Below are 3,293 nucleotides of genomic sequence, written 5' to 3'. Positions count from 1 at the left end.
CCACAGCACCACTTCTGGCTTTTTTCTCTTTGCTTATGTGGTGCTGACGAATGGAACCCAGGGCCTTGAGCATGCAAGGCAAGCGCTCTACCACTGAGCCACCTTCCTAGCCCATGAGTGCATTTCTTATCAAGCATTGTAGCCTACTCCTTGGTTTCTCCTTCCCATCGCTTCCCATCCTTCCACCCCCTCCCCCTCCACGCAATCCTCCTCCCCGACCCCACCAAAGTTGTAAAGTTCGTTTTTCCATATAACGACTTGTACATCTCATTGTTCCAAAGGATCCAACTGTACCCCTATTTAAACGATTTGTTTTTTTCCTTCCCTTCCACAAATTATACCAACCTCAAATACAGTGAAAACAGGGTTATACCATGGGGGAGGGACATACAAAGCAACAAAGAAATAATCTTATAAATGTGTAGAAACAATCACCTGAAAGAAAAAAAAATTGAATACATATATTAGGGTTCACTTCCCTAAAATCAACTTATCTGACCTTTTCTGCTTGACTCAGACATTTACTTATTGCAAATAAGGGAAACCATGGGACCTAAGTTTATTTGGTACCGGCTTACTTCACTTAATATGAATTTTTTTTCTATGGAAGACTTAAAATTTTCATATACTATTGCCGTCTTAAATGAAGTGAATGTACCTGGGTTTGCATACAGAACTTTTGGGACAGCATTAACGTTTGAATCTTTGATGGGATTTGATTGGGAATTGTGGCAGGCTTTCATGGTATGAGAAGAAAAAGGATCTGATTGGAATTTATAGCAATATCTAGTTGCTTCCACCCCTGGACAAGTCATTATCATTGGTGAAGATGTTGCCATTTGAATTTACAATGCCCCAGAAAGACCTATGTGTTAAAGAAAAATGACTTTCCATTTCCTCCCAGACTGTGGAGAATACCTGAATAGTTCTTCTGGAGATTAAGTTCTTCAGAATAAAACCTATGAGAACATGCACTCTCATCTTCTTTCTTCTTTTCTCTTTTAATCATTCCAGGTCAAAAACATTTCTTTTTGTCATACTCCTCACCTTGACATTGTCTTGTCACAGGCCACCAAAACAATAAAACCGACTGAACATACACTGAAACCTTCAAACTTATAAATCTGAGTAAGCCTTTCTGTTTAATAAATGGACAATATCATTTATTATGGTAGGTTATAAAGCTAACACAGAAATCTAGTCTTTCTAACAATGTAGAGTATATAAAAAATGCTTCATTATAAAATATCTAACTCCAAGTTATATTTTGTGTTTTTGTTTCTGTAGATCTTAGGGCTTAAACTCATGGCCTGACTGGTCGTTTTGTGTTCAAGGCCAGTGCTCTACATAAAATCTGAACTGGAACTCCTTTTCTCCTGGTGGTTAATTGGAAATAAGAATCTAATGAACTTTCCTATTCTGGCTGACCTATTCATGTTGCATACTTTATGTAATTCCAATTCTCAGCATTATATACATGTTCCAACTACAATATAAAAAACTTAAAATATACTAAGGATATTTGTAAAGTATAAAATGAGGGAAGAATTTTCATCGTTTAGAAATCTATGCAAAATCTATGCTAAACTATTGATATTTTACTGGACCTTTCCTGCAACCAGTTTGATATAGTTTAATACTTGTCACACAAACTTTCTCTGTATTCTACTGCATATATACTTTTTCACGTATGTTTGTATATGTATACATATATGTATCTATCTATATATGTTCCAGTGTGCATCATCGGACTTGAAACTGCTTTGTTTTGCTGTTCAGCAATGAACCTTGTCGGCTCATTCTGTGACAATATCTGTTCTCATTTTCATCATTCCTTTATTTACCAAATCATCAGCCTTCTAAAATCAGCTTCATTTCTTGGGTAAGGTTACCAATCAGTCCAACAAATATCCACCCAGAGGCTTTTAATAAAGCAAGTTTTAAGGAAGAATATAACATGAAGTGACAACTACAGAAATTCCACAGAGACCTGACATCTTTCACATTTCTGTCTTCCTTCTCTTCTCATACTTCAGAAAGTATTGACTAACACTATAAATATACTGCAATTATAAGTTAAGGATCAGTGTTTTCTTTCCAACCTGAAGCCTTCTTTTCCATGATTCTTGACATAATCTTTTTGGAAGATTTTTTGGATTGTGATGGGATTCCACCGAAAACAAAGCCATGTATATCAAGAAAGTCAATGTTTTCAACTCAGAGTACTAAACAAAAGAGGGAGAAAATTAAGGTTAGCTATATATGTTAAGCACAAATATAGGCAATATCAAGATATCTTGAAATTGTATACTTTTACTGGATAAAGTGGCTCAAACCTGTAATATTATCTACTTAGAAAACAGAGATTAGAGAATTGCAGTTCCAGGCAAGCCCAGACCAAAAAAAAAAAAAAAAAAAAAAAAGGAAGTTTCAGAAACTCTAACCATTTGATGGGTGCTATGTGTTTTGCTTGTGTTAGGAGGACCACAGTCCAAGCAGACCCAGGCATAGTGATACTTACCTCAAAAGAAGCAGTGAAGTTACAATCTGCAGGTATGGCAGTAGTAGAGATACCAAAGTTGTAAAGTTCCTTTCATTGTTGCAATGGGTCTACCTGTATCCCTATTTAAACATTTTCCCCTTCCCCTCCACAAATTATGCCAACATCAAAAATGTGTGCTTATGTAAGAAATGCATGATTCTAAAATTTCATGACAATTCCTTTGAACTTACTTTTTTGTGGAATTGACTAAGAAAATAAATTACACCTTCTATATAAAAAATGTTCTGTGCTTAATCCGGCAACCTATACACTAACATCAGAATGATACAGAGAAGATTAGCATGGCCCCTGCTCAAGGATGACTCGAAAATTAGTGAAGCAATCCATATTTTTACAACAACAAATGCTGGAGGGGATGGGGCCACCAGGGAACCCTACGGCATTCTTGGTGGGAGTGTAAAAGTCTTCAACCACTTTGGAAAGCAGTATGGAGTTTCCTCAAACGACTCCACATAAAGCTCCCCTATGACCCAGCAATCCCACTTTTGTTCATTTACCCAAAGGATCACAAACAAGACCATACTAAAACTACCAGCACAACTATGTTTATTGCAGCATTATTTACCATAGCTAAGATATGGAACCAACCCAGATGCCCCTCAGTAGATGAATGGATCAAGAAAACCTGGTAAATATATACAATTGCATGCTCTGCCTCCATCAGAAAGAATGGCATTGCCCAATTTGTTAGGAAATGGAAAGATTTGGAAAAAAATTTTTAAGTGAAGTA

The 3,293-nt window shown here is 36.3% G+C and overlaps 1 non-coding gene across 1 annotated transcript; it reads left to right on the top strand.

Moving 5' to 3' along the window:
* The first annotated feature begins 2,790 nt into the window (after positions 1-2,790).
* Positions 2,791-2,896, top strand: LOC138835167 (U6 spliceosomal RNA). Its single transcript, XR_011374485.1, has one exon. It is a non-coding gene; the product is annotated as a U6 spliceosomal RNA (small nuclear RNA).
* Positions 2,897-3,293: the final 397 nt, after the last annotated feature.

This window comes from Dipodomys merriami, unplaced genomic scaffold (genome assembly GCF_024711535.1).
Source record: "Dipodomys merriami isolate MVZ:Mamm:240054 unplaced genomic scaffold, mDipMer1.0.p SCAF_23, whole genome shotgun sequence".
In the NCBI taxonomy this organism is placed as follows: domain Eukaryota; kingdom Metazoa; phylum Chordata; class Mammalia; order Rodentia; family Heteromyidae; genus Dipodomys; species Dipodomys merriami.
Note: the sequence above shows the minus strand (reverse complement) of the source record. Positions and strands in the feature narration are given on the sequence as shown.